This window comes from Protopterus annectens, chromosome 2.part0 (assembly GCF_019279795.1).
Source record: "Protopterus annectens isolate FY-2018-M chromosome 2.part0, PAN1.0, whole genome shotgun sequence".
In the NCBI taxonomy this organism is placed as follows: domain Eukaryota; kingdom Metazoa; phylum Chordata; order Ceratodontiformes; family Protopteridae; genus Protopterus; species Protopterus annectens.
In genome coordinates, this window is record NC_056728.1 from 964,904,606 (window position 1) to 964,921,013 (window position 16,408).

Consider the following 16,408-nt stretch of genomic DNA (forward strand, 5'->3'; position numbering starts at 1 on the left):
TCACCCTGTGCATCCAGGAAAAATCTCTGAAATTTCTTGAACCACATTTTCTCGCCTCCCTGACCCTTAGGGCATGGTCTAGAAGGGATGGAAAAATGTACTCTCATGGCACAGAGAATTTTCCCTTCCTGCTCGCACCTGGTGAGTGTATCTTTTACCTTTGGTCCAAACAGAGAGGAACCGTCAAACGGGGCATTGGTAAAAGTAGATTTGAAGGGCTCCACAAAGTTACATAAATGCATCCAGGAGTGTCTCTTAAGGGAAACGCATGAACCCGCTGCCCTACTCGCTCCATCTGCTGCATAAGCTATAAGCCTCATGGAGGAGTTAACAATGGAGTTTAAGGTGGACAACTGAGCAGTAACCATCTCAGGGATTCCTTCAGCTAATGTACCTTGGAGAGTATCTCATACCTCCTTTACGAGATCTCTTTGAAGCCTAGTAAAATGGGTGAGGTAATTCAAGAATTGAGTGTAAATGCCACTGAAGAGAAGATACACTTCCCGTATCTATCCATCGTTCAAGACTTCTTGTTCGATGGATGGACAGATGAAGTCTCCACTAGTTCCTTCTTTGTGGCTTCCCCACCACCGTGGCATCTACAGGCACACCTTTAGTTAAAAACTCTTTCTCTTTGGGGGCTGAAAGAAATTTGTTGGGCTTTCTGGGGACTGGTTCCATGGCATCAGGAGTTTCCCACACCTTTCGACTAACTAGGTCCAAGAGCTCATTGAAAGGTGGAGACACCCAAGAGGCTGAAGTTTGAGACCCGAAAGCCTTCAGGTACACTGACTCCTCATCAGAAGGGGTGACAGTAGCCCAGCCGCCTCTCTGTTTTAGGATCTCTAGGATATCTACAAAGGAGATATCATCAGAGGATGACCTAGGGGACCCTTCTAACTCATCAAGGTCAGTGTCAGAGGTGATGGACTCATCAGGGGAGTCTACATGCTTCCTCTTGCAAGTTCTCTTCTGAGGAGGCTCCTCAGAAGGGTATTCTGGGTAGGTCTCGGAAGATTGGGGGCCACCCAAAGGGGGCTCCTGAGGTTGCGGGTCTCTGCTGCCAAGAGAGAGAGAGGGTGCTGAGACAGAGGTCGGAGTTTGAGGGGGAAGAGCATTGGTACCCTTGTGCAGAGCTGAAGACCTGGGCAGCATGCTCATCATCTCGAAGGCAGATCTCTCTGGCTTAGAGGACACTCCCTGTTTCCGAGGAAGCGTAAGTAGCCCTCGGCTCCAAAGCGATTGGCTCCGAGACAGATGTAGGATCTGAGCTCAGCCTAGCCGATGCACCGAGAGGTAGGATCGGAACCGAAGTAGTCTGGGTCCAAGCGTTCCTGTCGGGGCCGACTGGTGAGCTTCGGCTCCTAGACACCAAGGACGGCACTGGTGTCGGAACAGAACTCGGCTCCGAGACAGACACAAGAGGTGCTGGAACCGAAGGTTCCACAAGTGGCACCGATAGCTCTGGCTCCGAAGGACCAACATGGCTCAGAGGAGGAACAGAAACAGGGAGTATGGTCTTAGACGGCTCAAGATCCGAATTGGGTCAGAGCCGGCAACAAATTAGCTAGCCCCGACGACTTCAAGAGTCTAAGCACTACTCTCTATATCCTCTTCAGAAAGGCTCTTACAGGATCTGGAAGATAAGGTAGGTGACCTAGATCTGTGCAAGATGGGAAATTCGAGAGCTGGGGAGACCAGTAATAATTCTCTAGACTGGCTCTGAGGTAAATGTTCAGTAGTCGGATCCGAAAAACTTGGGGCTAACACTGGAGTGTCGATATTGATAACCTCGACCAGCTGAGAGGACAGTGGAGCTGAAGAGGTAGAAGGCTTGTCCATGTTTTAGATTTTCTGAAGAGGTCCAGATAAAATAGTCAGTGTGGGAGAATGTCTCTTGGCCGACTTGACCTTCTCTTTTTTAGAAGAAAGAGACCTAGAATGTGAAGATGAAGAGCTGGCTAAATCCTCCTCAAAGGAAGGCTTCAGGAGACCTTTCAGGATCAATTTGTTCTTCCTTTCCTGGAGAACTCGAGAACTGAAAGAGTGACAGAAGGAACATGTTTCCTGAAGATGACAGTAAACACAATTACTATGTCAGTCAGTTATTGACATTTTTGAGAGCATTTGAGACACTTCTTAAAACCCGAAATTTTATGATCCTTAGACATGTTTTCACTAACTCAAACACGAGGGAAAGCAGGAAGAGAGGACAAGGTCCTGTAACTTAAATGTGCCTAGCCCCACAAAAATCACTGCACACAAGGAAAAAACAACAGAGGACTAGGTCCTCTAACTTAAACGAGTCTAGCCCTGGTCAAGAACACACAAGAAAAGCAAAAAACAGAGGACTAGGTCCTCTAACATAAACATGCCTAGCCCTGCTGAGGAAACAACACCAGAGAAGTTTAATAGAGGACTAGGTCCTCTAACTTAAATGCCCTAGCCGTAAACAAATAAGCTACGTCACGAATTTGCTGTAAAAATTGCAAAATTCAACAACACGCTAACTACTAGCTAATAAGAATTAGTAAAAGACACTGCACACAACTATCAATGATAGTACTATTCTAGTGAAAAATACAATAGAAAAGGTCCAAACACGGACCTGCGCTAAGATATGTAAAAAGCAAAAAACTAGCACACCAATAAATGGATACCACTCAGGGAAGAAAAAGGGCCTGCAGAAGCAACAGCCAACAAGTTTTCAATAACAACTTTGCAAATCTAAAAAACACACTACTATTTTCTGTCTATAATAACGATTAAGCTATATAAACTAAGCTAATACTATTATGAAAAAACTATCACTATGATCAATAACAATGAAGAAACCATGGCCAAGAAAGAGAGCAACTTCTGAACTTGTAGAAGCGGCAAGAGAGAGATCTGAGGATTCTTACCAATGCACTATGGGAGACCAACCTTGGCACGAGACAAATGAGAGACTTCGAGCTTTGTAATCGGCAGAGTCAGAGCTGAGGATTGGCTCTGAACCCATATGTACAAATGAAGGCGAGATAGGACTACAGAACATCATTATTTCTCCCATAACTCACACCAAACTTATAGGAGTTGAGATTGACAACAATATGAGATTTGATATCCACATCTCTCAGACCATAAAAAGTGCATACAAATTTGGTGTTCTATACAGAAATAAACAGTTTCTTACAAAAAGTTCAAAAGCCACCATTGCACGTACTCACCTCATCTCAACACTTCTTTATGCCTCATCTATTCTTATTAACCTTAGAAAGACAGATCCAGCTACACTGGACTCGTTACAACAAAATAGCCAGGTTTGCCACAGACTCTCCTTATAAGTCACATCACTGTATAGCACTAAAGCAGCTTAACTGGCTGGAACTTCCTTATCTCTTACTCTTTACCCAACTTTTCTTGCCCATAAAATTCTGAATCCTACAGAGAAAACCCCAGTACTTCAAAATCTTTTACACCCTCACACCAGCAATAGGACACTGCTCCAGTAATACATTCCTATTAGAAGTAACTACAGCCAATAATGCATTTGGTGAATCCCTCTTCGCCAACTTCATACCTAAAATTTGGAACACACTGTCTAACAATATATCAACCACTACTTCCTTAGTACAGTTCAAAACATCACTAAAAATGTATCTAGTGAATACCTGGCTCTGTTCTTGTACTAGTCCTGGATAACTTAACCCTCAAGTAGTTATGCATGCTAACCTTAGGGGATCAGTACACATTAACTGTAAATATTAGCAATGGGCTCTCTGTTGAAAATGTTTATCATACTCATACTTTGTCTACATTTAAGGTTTAATAGACAGGCACAGTGTGGTTTTTAGAATTTCTTTTTGATAAATGTGTTCCACACAAATCAATCAACACCTACAAAAAACTCATGGAAATTGGGGTGACAAATAATTTCATCGGGTTTGACACACAACTGTACCTACAGAAAAAGGTGTTGTGGGAGAAGAAAGTCCTCTTTGAATACTTTAAAGCATGTAGATTTTACACCTGATTTTGGACATCTTTATTTTATGAGGCAAAGACATCAGAAAGATACCCCTGTTCTTAGAATACACTAATCAAAGTAAGACTTTTTTTTAAATTCACAAGTGAAATAAATGAAGAACAAATTTTCTATCTCAATGTATGGTTAAAGACAAAAGATTTACCTCTAGGATTTACAGGAAGGCTACCTATTCTAACAGCTTCCTACATTATTACAACTGGACACCCTTGTGCACAAAATAAATGCATTGTCAAAGGACAGTTGAGACATTTTGAGATGAATGTACCATCTTGGAAAATATGTTTAAGAAAAGAGGTTACCCCACTTTATCAACATCATGTGAAAAGTAATGAATGAGAGAGAAGAAATATTTTACACTGATTTTAGGTGTAAAGCCTCCTGAGACCAGGACATATAAAGAGTAGACAAAAAACTCTATGGCTTGTAAAAGCAATAGTTCTGTGAAGACAAATGCATAACAATGCAGAGGGAACTGATTTGTTGCAAAAATCCATTTATCACCACACACACAGTTTACACTTATTGGGAGACAGACCAACAATGGTACATATGAGAGGCTGTAACTTTAAAGCGATTTTAGAAAAGGAACAGAAGCTGCTGAAGAAACCCCTAGATGCGGAACATGCAACTTTTGAAAATTTATGCTCAGTGCAGAACACATCAACATCAATGGCATCAAGATAAGAATTTGGTAGCAAGTACATATGCCCGATTCATGCTGCATTCCCAGCCAAAAAAGTCCTGATCATGACATAGTGGCTGTAATTAACACTTGGAAGGGATCTTTCTTAAGCAAATTTTGTGGAATTTTTTTTATAACTTTTTACAATGTCCAAGTATCCAAAAACATACACAGTAACTACTTCAAAATGATGTGCTACAATACCTGAACTATGTCAAAAGCAGAAACAAATGGGAACCAATGGTGTGAACAGTCCAAACCCTGACACTTACTGGCCAAATAGGGGACATAATCATATGGAGAACACTGAAAACAGTTCAAACCCTGAAACTTACTGGCCAAATAGGGGACATTATCATATGGAGAACACTGAAAACATTCCAAACCCTGAAACTTACTGGCCAAATATGGGACATTATCATATGGAGAAAGTTGAAAACAGTTCAAACCCTGAAACTTACTGGCCAAATATGGGACATGATCATATGGAGAAAGTTGAAAACAGTCCAAACCCTGAAACTTACTGGCCAAATAGGGGATGTTATCATATGGAGAACAGTGAAAACATTCCAAACCCTGAAACTTACTGGCCAAATATGGGACATTATCATATGGAGAAAGTTGAAAACAGTCCAAACCCTGAAACTTACTTGCCAAATATGGGACATGATCATATGGAGAAAGTTGAAAATAGTCCAAACCCTGAAACTTACTGGCCAAATAGGGGATATCATCATATGGAGAACAGTGAAAACAGTCCAAACCCTGAAATTTACTGGGCAAATAGGAGTCATTATCATATGGAGAACACTGAAAACAGTCCAAACCCTGAAACTTACTGGCCAAGTAGGGGACATTATCATATGGAGAGCACTGAACTTCAGAACAGCCACAGAAGAGTGCATCAAGACTAAGCAAGTAACCAGATCTGCTAACCAGTGAAGATGGCATCTGAAGTTATGCACACACACAAAACATAATAATGACAATAACGCTACAAACACATATACTAGTATATGAACTGAGAACGTACCTACACTGAGAACAGAAATGAAAAAAGAAAACTGTTAAAGGATAGCCAGTAAGCACCATTCCACATACCAGCCTTACAATATAGTGTTACTTCTGGCACTTGCAGTAACTCTAGCATTATACACTTTGCAAATGTACATCAACAAATGGTACAGTCCCAACAAGCAAAGAACAATGAAAATTGACCCCCTAAGAATGTGGACAGAAAATCTTATAACATGGACTTATCCATTACTCATTATATAGCAGACTGACAGAATTAATAAAAAGTAAAATATGTGCATTTCTATAAGGAGGCAAATCTTTCTGCATTTCACAACCACATGATAATATTTATATAAATTCTAAGGTCCCCAACTTCACTGCTAATATTAAACTATTCCCCAAAAACTGGCACACGAGTTAAAAGTTTATCATCTAAGCGAGTTGGAATCACTGTCACTGATCATAACTTAGAGGTAGCAGTTCAAATTTCAAGTGACACAAGAGGAGATGATGAAATACAACTGGAAAAACAGAAGTTGAATGCAGTTTCCTCCAACTGTATAGTTTCCAAAATTAGAAGTTATGTTCTTACCATAACGTTCCATGTGGAGTGTTCATCTCGCCTTTGTTCTTACACCTGGGTTCGGAGATCGGCTCCGTGACGGCCGCTTTGCAAGCTCTGCATCGAGAAGAAGCTCGAGACCAACCTAACTCCCACAATCCCCCTCTGCCTTTACCTCAGATCTAGTTTGCAAGCAAACCAGAAGTCAGAGAGAGAGACACATTCATGCCAAAAACAACATACTGCAAGAAACACCTATACATATATATATATATATATATATATATATATACATATATACACAACAACTGCGTAATGCAGAAGCAGGAGAAATCAAACCAGACACCAAACTGGACGTTCTTCCTGAGGGTGGGAGGGTGGGAATGTAAGAACAAAGGCGAGATGAACACTCCACATGGAACGTAATGGTAAGAACATAACTTCTAAATGTGAGTGTGTTCAATCTCGCCGTTTGTTCTTACACCTGGGTAGCGTCCCTAGCTCCATGTTCCTGAGGAACTCACGGGAGAATGTTCTTGAGCACAGTGGAACCAAAGGTTGCCCTGTCCCTAGAAACCCTGTCTACCTTGTAATGAGAAATGAATGTATGTGGTTTAGACCAAGTGGCAGCTGCATATATAGTGTCTAATGGTAAGCGAGCTGCATGAGCCAGGGATGTAGAAACTGATCTTGTAGAGTGCCCCTTGGGCTTGACAGGTAAAGTTTGTTCCGAAGTAGCATAAACAAATATAATGCAATCAGTTAGCCATTTGGATAGGGTTCGTTTAGTAACTGCTACACCTTTCCTGCTGTCTGCAAAGGCTACAAAAAGTTGATCTGTTTTCCTGTGATCCTTTGTTCTATCCAGGTAAAATCTAAGTTGTCTATGAACATCCAACTTGTGTAACATATACTCCAACTTATTGGAGTGGTTTTTGAAAAAGGTAGGGAGTTCAATGGATTGATTAATGTTATTAACGGAGCAAACTTTGGGGAGAAAGGACGGATTAGTGCGAAGAGATACTCTGTCAGAGTGAAAAATCAAACAAGGGCGTTTAATAGAAAGAGCCTGAAGCTCTGACACACGCCTAGCCGATGTAATGGCCACCAAAAAGAGGGTCTTCCATGACAAATACTTCAATGGACAAGAGGAGGCTGGTTCAAACGGAGGTAGCATCAATTTAGATAATAAAAGGTTCAGATTCCAAGGTGATGTAGGAGTTCTAACTGGTGGTCTAATATGGAAAGATCCTTTCAGAAAGGCCTTACAAAGTCTGTGAGCCATAATAGGAGCCCCACATTCTTCCACATGAAAGTTGGAAATGGCAGCCAATTGCACTCTTAAAGTGGCAGGAGAAGCTCCTTGGTGGAACAACTCGGTTAAAAACTCCAAGATCTTATTTAAGGGAGCTATAACAGGGTCCAATTGCTGTGTATTTGCCCAGTAAACAAACCGTTTCCATTTACTAGTGTAAGTCTTTGTAGTGGAAGCTTTATGAGAAGCCACTAGTATATTCTGAACTGCAGGTGAAAGAAGATCAGACCTGGCTATGTAGGGAAGCGGAGCAGCCAAGCTGCTAGTTGGAGTGACAGTAGCGAGGGGTGGGGAGCCCCTGACGAGTGGTTCAGTAGATCCGGCTCCGGGTCCAGGATCCAGGGTTCCCAAATGCGGTGTGCCAGAAGAAAGGGAAACCAGATTTGACGAGGCCAGAATGGGGCAATGAGGATAATCGTCCTTTGCAGGTTGTTGGCTTTCTGCAGAAACTTTGCAATCAGGGGAAAGGGAGGAAAAGCGTATAGGAGACCCGGGGGCCAATCGTGAACCAGAGCGTCCCTGGGGACTTCCCCTGGAGGGGGTAATAGGGCAAAATAGTTTCTGCATTTGGCGTTCATTGGAGATGCAAAAAGATCGCAGGAAGGCTGGCCCCATTTGCGAAAAATCTCCTTCGCAACTGACTGTTTGAGGGACCACTCGTGAGGCAACAGGATTGCTCTGCTCAACCTGTCGGCTATGACGTTGGATGACCCCGGGATGTGTGTTGCAATCAGAAAGCGACCCGTGGACTCCGCCCATTGCCAGATTCTCATGGCCTCTCTGCATAGCTGATAAGACTTGGTTCCCCCTTGTTTGTTTATGTACCAGACTACGGACATGTTGTCCGTCTGAACTGCAATAGTCCCTAGAGGAAGAAGGGGAGCAAAGTGTTGCAACGCTAGAAACACTGCCCTCAACTCTAGAACATTGATGTGCAGATTGTACTCTAAATTGGTCCATTCGCCTTGGACTGTCTGCCCCTGAAAGATGCCCCCCCACCCTATCAGGGAAGCGTCCGTGGTCACCGTAGCTGTCTGCGTGGGTAGCACAAATGGTCTTCCGCTGGAAAGGTTGCAAGTCCGGAGCCACCAAGCTAGGTGCGATTTGCATGTGTTTGTGATCAGAATTTCGTGTGTCAGGGGTAGCTGTTGGAACGACCATTGTGCAAACAGTAGCCATTGTAGAACTCTCATGTGCAGTCTTCCCAATGGTATCGCAATGAGAGAAGCTGCCATGAGGCCCAAAACCTTCAGAACCAGATTTGCTGGGGATTTTCTGGATGACAGAAGAAGAGATATGTGGCTTTGTAGTGAGGCTATCCTTTCTGGAGGAAGTCTTAGAATTAAACGATGCGTATCCAATTCTGCTCCTATGAATGAGATATGCTGTGATGGCTGTAGTAAAGATTTTTCGAAATTTACGGAAATTCCGAGATGAACACAAAGCTGCAGTGTGTAATCCCTGGCCTGAATCAGTTGACGCTGGGTGGTGGCAGAAAGGAGCCAGTCGTCCAGATACAGAAACACCCGGAATCCTACGCGTCTCAAGTGAGACGCTACCACTGCCATGCATTTGGTGAAAACCCTGGGGGCTGAGGTCAGACCAAAGGGCAGGGCTCGAAACTGAAAGTGGCTGGCTCCCAGCCGGAAGCGCAAGTGATCTCTGGACGCCCTGGCCATTTTGATGTGGTAGTATGCGTCTTTCAGATCTATTGAGCACATCCAGTCGTCCTTCTGTAAAAATGGAAGGATCGATTGAAGTGTGACCATCCGGAACTTTTCTTTCTTGACGTAGGTATTGAGGTTGCTTAGGTCCAGAATCGGCCTCCAGTCCCCTGTCTTCTTTGGAACTAAAAGAACCTTGAGTAAGTTCGAATCCTCTTTGGTCCGCTGGGACTGGTTGGATTACTCTTTTTTTCTAGCAGCTTTGAAATTTCTATAGCTGCAGGGTCTCGCAGATGGGGCGGCACATCTGGGAGTCTTTGCTTCGGAATTGGGGGCAATAGGAAGGGTATTCTGTAGCCTCTGGTAACAACGCTTTTTACCCAATTGTCTGATGTAAGATTTCGCCAGGCCTGAGGGTATAAAGCTAAGCGACCCCCGACTGCCTCCAGAGCAGGACAGTCGGGCCTCCTCTCAGGAGTGCTGGAAAGGTTTCCCAGGGGGTGTATCCCTGTCACCTTGGTTTTGCAGACCCCCTCTGCCGCCAGGGCGGCGTCTTCCACCTCTGCCCCCTCCTCTGCCTCTAGAGGGGGCATCACCCTGTGTGCCTGGGAAAGATCCTTGGGGTTTTCGAAACCACATTTTTCCACCACGTTGCCCTTTGGGGTACGGTCTGGATGGGGTGGAAAAACGGACTCTGACAGCAGACAGAGTCTTTCCCTCTTGTTCACACCGGGTAAGGGTCTCCTTTACTTTGGGGCCAAAGAGCGTGGCACCATCAAATGGTGCGTTAGTAAAGGAAGACTTGAAGGCTTCCGCAAACGAACATAAGCGCATCCAGGATTGTCTACGAAGAGCAATCGCTGAAGCTGCTGCCCTACTCGATCCTTCGGCTGCGTATGAGATCAGCCTCATGGACGAGTTTGCAATAGATGTAAGGGTATTGAGATGTGCTGTAACCTTTTCTGAAACAGCAGCATCTGTAGTACCCTGGAGGGTATCTCCCAACTCTTTGATTAGATCCCTCTGTAGCCGTGTGAAGTGGGTCAAATAGTTCAGGGATCGCATAGAAAAAGCCGCTGAACTAAAAATGCGCTTCCCATACCTGTCCATAGTCCTAGAATCTCTGTTAGGCGGATGGACAGATGAGGAAGATTCAGACATCTCCTTTTCGTGGCCGCTGCCACCACCATAGCGTCCACTGGCACTCCCTTTGTCAGATAAGCCTTATCCTGAGGGGCAGTAATATATTTGTTAGGCTTTCTAGGGACTGGCTCCACCGTGTCAGGAGTCTCCCATGCCCTTCGAGCAATCAGCTCCATCAACTCATCGAAGGGCGGAGTGACCCAGGAGGAGGAAGGGCGAGCACCGAATGCCTTCAGCAAGACTGACTCATCCTCAGAAGGGGGGAGGGCTTGCCAATCACCTCTCTGCTTTAGGATCTCCAGGATGTCAGAAAAGGAGACATCCTCTGAGGGTGATTTTGGGGACCCTTCTGACTCATCCAAGTCAGTGTCCGATGTCAATGATTCTTGTGGAGAATCCAAGTGTCTCCTCTTACACAATCTTTTCCTCGGAACTTCGTCGGGGGGGCATCCGAAGAAGCCTCCGAGGAAGAGGGGGCACCCTCCAGGGGTGGCTGAGACACAGGTGCTCGACGCTTAGATGTAGCCGTGGGTGCAGAGGAGGATAACGGTCCTTTATGGGAAGGAGAAGCCGTTTCTGCTGATGTGGTTGTCTGGGTAGACAACACCTTCCTCATGAGGTCGAAGGCCCCCGGGTCCCGAGACGAGGTATCTCCCGGTTCCGAGGAAATCAGAAGAATCCCCGAGACAGGCACCGAAGGCATCGACCCCGAGGACGGAGCCGAGTCGTTCCGAGCCGAGGCCCCGAGAGGGAGCGTCGGAACCGAAACATCGGTCCGACTCTCAGTCCTGGATCCAAGGATGGATCTTCGGCTCCGAGACTCCGGTACCGGATCCGACGGAGTCGAGGTGAACGGAGCCGACCGAGAGAAAGATGGTTCTGGCACCGAGGGCTCCACAATCACCAGCTCAGCCTCTCCCAGCTCCGAAGACTGGATAGGCATCGGAGGAGGAACAGGTGGAGATAAGGGAAGGCCTTCGAGTCTCGACACCAACTGGGAGGAGACAGAGATGAGTTTGGATAAGGCCGTATTCTCCATTAATTTCTGCACCACGCGGTCTACATCGGTGTCGCAGAGGGGCCTAGAAGAACGTGTCAAAGGAATCGAAGACGGAGCCGACCTCAACAGTGCCGGGGGAGGGAGCTCCGTCACCGGTTCCAAGACTCGAGGCTCGGAAACTGACAACAGTTCAACACTCGGCCCCGAAGTCTGTGGAACCGGTGATCGAACTTTGACTGAAGAGCTCGGAGCCGATGACCTGGGCTCCGACGTCTTCGATTCCTTCGAGGATTTGGATGTCTGGTCTGAAGCATCCAGAGCCTCTTGAAAGGCAGGCTTCAAAAGCCCCCTGTCCATAAGTTTCCTGCGCCTATCTGTCATGACCCTCCCACTGAAAGAATGACATATTGAGCAGTCTTCTTGCAGATGGAGAGGGCCAAGACAGTAGACGCAGGAACTATGATTGTCAGTCACAGACATCTTCTGCCCACATTGGCAGCGTTTAAAGCCAGATTTAGCTTTCTCAGACATGTCAAAATAGGTACAGCAACTAGAGAAAAAGCCAGTAATATGTCTAGTCCAGTAAATTTGTCTATTCCAGAAACAATTTGTCAAATCCAGAAATTTAGTCCAAGCCAGTAGTCAATCCAAGTTAAATGGGTGGAGTAGGCCCCGAGGGAAAACTCTAATAAAGTATATAAAATTAATATACGGAACCGAGAACCCTCGATACACTAGTCACACACACACACAATCACTTAGGAACAACTTTTTTAGAAAAAAAGTAGAAGAAATATAAGAAAATAATTAATCTTAGCTTGAGTTGACCCGAGCTCATCAATTCTGATGCGAACGTTGCAGCGGCAAACTAGATCTGAGGTAAAGGCAGAGGGGGAATGTGGGAGTTAGGTTGGTCTCGAGCTTCTTCTCGATGCAGAGCTTGCAAAGCGGCCGACACGGAGCCGAGGATTGGCTCCAAACCCAGGTGTAAGAACAAACGGCGAGATTGAACACTCTCACATCAGATGTATTAAAAACCACAACAATGCTGTTTGCAAGTTTACCATTAGTTAAAACATGGAAAGAGAGCACTGTAATGCAGCTAAAAGCAATACTGCCTCCCATCTCTTTGCCCTCAGGTTTGGTTCCTAGCTGGCATTCATCTTCAGTGTGGGAGGCTGGCATGATAGTTAAGGTGTCTGTTTACCTTAAAGACACAAAGTGCAGGGTGCTAGGCTTAAAAAGACCCACAAGGGCAGTTAGCCTAGTACTAATTGATGAACCTATAGAGTCCGCACAACCTCCCTATGCTCACATGAGTTTTCATCAGGGTTTCCTGTCTACTTACAGGCCTCCAGAGGCATGCTGATGGATGAATTGACTATCCTTTAAATTGCCTAGTGTGTGTGTGTGTGTGTGTGTGTGTGTGTGTGTGTGTGTGTGTGTGTGTGTGTGTATGTATGTACATACACATGCATTTTGGAATGAAATGGCAGCCTGTCCACTACTGGTTCTTCACCTGTTGATTGCCATATGTATCCGCTCCTCAGCAACCCTGCAAATAATAATCAGCTATTAGAGACTAAATGAATGAATCTATGCAAATTTACATGTACTTCTCCAGTGTGGAAAGGTAACGGGGCACCACATTATCCATGAATAAATTGGATTTACAATGCTAAAGTGATGACAGTTCCAGTGTGACATCAAAGATGCCTGGTTTAGTACTGAAATATTATGAAAAACAGTGCAAGAAACTTCTCTGTGTGGAAGATTTTCAATCCATAGATATCTAGTTAATCACTGTATATTAATCAGATCAGACAATGATTCATAAGTTCACAAGGGCCTTTTTAAGCCTAGCCATGCATCCGAAATTATTGTAAGACAGTAGGACTGAAAGTACCACTTCTAATAATATAAGAAATGCCCAAAACTGCTTGTTTATTAAACATGATTATTAATATCTTCACCCAGTTAAAAGGACTGTACAAATTTGAATGCATCTTACTTTAACCGAGTTCTCTTCCTGTTGTGAATTAAAATGCTGTGTAACAGGTAAATTAGTGGCAAGATCCCCTGAAATATTGTAGTGACCTAACTTTAAGCTTTCATCAATATACTACTTGTTGGCAACACAGAATAGTTTGTGCTGAACTGGTGTCTTTAGATACCTTGTGTAAGTCTTTTTCCACAGAATTTCAGAAAGAGGTCTAAAAATCCTTCATCAGCTGTATGGATTTTGCAATAGTTCTTGTCTTTATATCAATATAGTTTTCATTTATCCGATTACTTACCACTTAGATGGTAGTAGAAGTAGTGAACTTAAACTCAAGTAAAAAAAATAATAAAAATATATAATTAAAATATTGTACAGAATTACTAAGTATTTGAAAGTAATCCAAGCAGTCTGTTTCCAGTTGAAAATCCTTTATTAAGTACACAGACAAGTGATCCAAGTAAAACAAAAATAACAGAGTAATAGTTTCCTCACAAGCCTTCCAACTATATATACACTTTTTATCAGGCAAGGAAGTGGTTGGCAAGGTGGTTCATACAGCCTACCTTGATCTGGCCAAGGCCTTTGATACCATTCCCCACTCAGGAATCATAGAAAAACTCACTAAGCTAGGGCATCAACCCCTATATCACTAGGTGGGTTGCAAACTGGCTCACAGATAGAACTCACAGTGTGAAAGTAGCTGACTCCAAGTCAGACTGCTGACCAGTCACAAGTGGAGTCCCACAGGGATCGGTCCTGGGTCCTCTCCTGTTTGGTATCTACTTCTCAGAAGTCCAGGCCAACACGAAGGGACTCTGGCTGACAAAGTTCACAGACGATTGCAAGTTGGAAGCTATTATTAAATCCCCAAGTGAGGTTGACATCCTACAGAAAAAGCCTTGCTGAGACCGACGACTGGTGTCAGAACCATGGCCTTAAGCTCAATGCCAAAAAATGTGTCGTAATCTCCTTTGGGAAAAACCCAGTTCCCATGAATTACCACATCGATTGGTAATCCACAAACACAGAAGGTGTTATAAAAGATCTGGGAACACAGGTTGACAGCAACCTCTCTTTTGACCAAATTGCCACTGTGGTCAGAAAGTCCTTTCTATGTGGCACATCTCATTACTAAGAGTTTTGCATCCAGGAAATAAGAGGTCATTGTCTCCCTCTACTCTTCCCTCATTAGGCCAGTCATCGAGTACAATCCTCCATTTGGCATGTACCTCATTAGACACCTGCAACAACTGGAGAGGCCGCAAAAGTACCTCACAAAGAGGATCCTAGGCCTTAAACACTTGTCCTATATGGACAGACTCAAAAAACTCCAACTATTCTCTGTCTCATATTGCCTGCTTACAGGCGATTTCTGCTCGACTTACAAAGCCATGTCTGACCCAGCTCTGTTAGAAATGCTACATCTAAAGAATTCCCAATCCCTCCACACCACAAGCTCCAGAGACCTCAACTTGATTACCACAATCAACAGAACATGCTGGAGGGGCAGGCTCATAACCCAGAGACTGCCCATACTATGGAATAGACTTCCCATACATGTCAAGCAGAGCACCTCACTGGCCCTCTTCAAGAGAAATCTTGAGGAGTGGATGGGAAATAGAAAATTCAACCTGGGGATCACTCCAGTGGCTCTACTTGCCAGAGGCACTGGGAACTAAGGTCTGGTGGCATGATGCCAGGGTAATCCTATGGGCTAGGCTTGTAAAGGCTCTAATGCCATTAGCCTAGTACACACCTATGAACCTATTGTGCTGTAAAACAAAGTATTGGTATACATGTTAAATTCACACCCCTTCTCCCATCAGTGTGACATTCGAGCTGGTCCTACCCTGCTTAGTAGCTGTCATAATAAAATAACCCTTATGTATTTAAATACAATTAATAACAATGTGGTACCTCTTATTTAACCAAATTAAGTTTGTGATTTTATCCAAGACAATATACATGGCTGGAGATGTACCTTAAGACTATTTTGCAATCAAAAATATGTATAAATATCTACAAATATACACTTTGCATGTAAAAAATCCAGTGTAAAAAAATTATTCTATTTTCACAAAGTCCAGAAGGATGAAAGCAATCTTTGTTAACAATAGGTTATGAAAATAGAATATGATTTTTACACTGGATTTTTTTTACATGCAAAGTGTATGTGTGTATATATTTATATATATATATATATATATATATATATATATCGTTTTGATTGCCAAATGGTCTAAGGTTTTTATACATCTCCAGCCATGTAGTATATTGTCTTGGATAAGATCACAGACTTAATAATTTGCTTAATAATTTGGTTAAATAAGAGGTACCACATTATTATTGTTATTTAAAGCACATAAGGGTTATATTATCATGACAGCTACTAAGTAGGGCAGGACCAGCTCGAATGTCACACTGATGGGGGGAGGGATGTGAATTTAACATGTATACCAATGACACTGTTTAAACCACTCCCTTGCCTGATAAAAAGTGTTTGTGTGTGTGTGTGTGTGTGTGTGTATATATATATATATATATATATATATATACATAGTTAGAGAGCTTGTGAGGAAACTATTACTCTGTTATTTTTGTTTTACTTGGATTGCTTGTCTGTGTAATTAATAAAGGATTTTCGACTGGAAACAGACTGCCTGCACTGCTTGGATTACTTTTGAATACTTAACAATTCTGTAGAATATTTTAATTATATATATTTTTTATTATTTTTATTGACTTAAGACAAGTTTAAGTTTGCTACTTCTACTGCTACGTCTGATCTGATTAACATACAATGATTAACTAGATATATATGGATTGAAAATCTTCCACACAGAGAAGTTTCTAACACTGTTTTGCTTTTGGACCCACTATACTTGTTTAGTGGGTTGTTTGAGACTTCGGGGACACCACGGAGATTACTTGTTTTTTTGTTGAAATATGAAAACAGGTAATACATATGGCTACATCTCTGTGCTTCAAAAAAA